The sequence below is a fragment of the Meleagris gallopavo genome, chromosome 10, assembly GCF_000146605.3.
Source record: "Meleagris gallopavo isolate NT-WF06-2002-E0010 breed Aviagen turkey brand Nicholas breeding stock chromosome 10, Turkey_5.1, whole genome shotgun sequence".
NCBI classification, from domain to species: domain Eukaryota; kingdom Metazoa; phylum Chordata; class Aves; order Galliformes; family Phasianidae; genus Meleagris; species Meleagris gallopavo.
The window spans coordinates 2,446,460-2,446,760 of NC_015020.2; positions in this window are offsets into that span (position 1 = coordinate 2,446,460).

The window sequence follows — 301 nt, forward strand, 5'->3', positions numbered from 1 at the left end:
TTACCCCCCGTGATTATATGCAAGAGAGGGCTGGACTGTAAATAGTCTGTGCATAACATTGTATTTCTGTAAAAACACGCACCGAGATAAAGGAGAATGAGACGATTTCCTGCACCTCTGCTAATCCGTGTAGCTTAAAGAGATCAGGGGGGGATGTGGGGGGGTCTTCGGGCCGCCCCTCGCTCACCGCAGCCCGTCCCACGGCCCGACTTTTTCTAGAGACAATAAACCCGGTGTACAGCGGTGCGGTGCGGTGCGAGCTGCAGCTCCGTTCCCTGAGCGCTGCGGCTGGGGGGGGGGC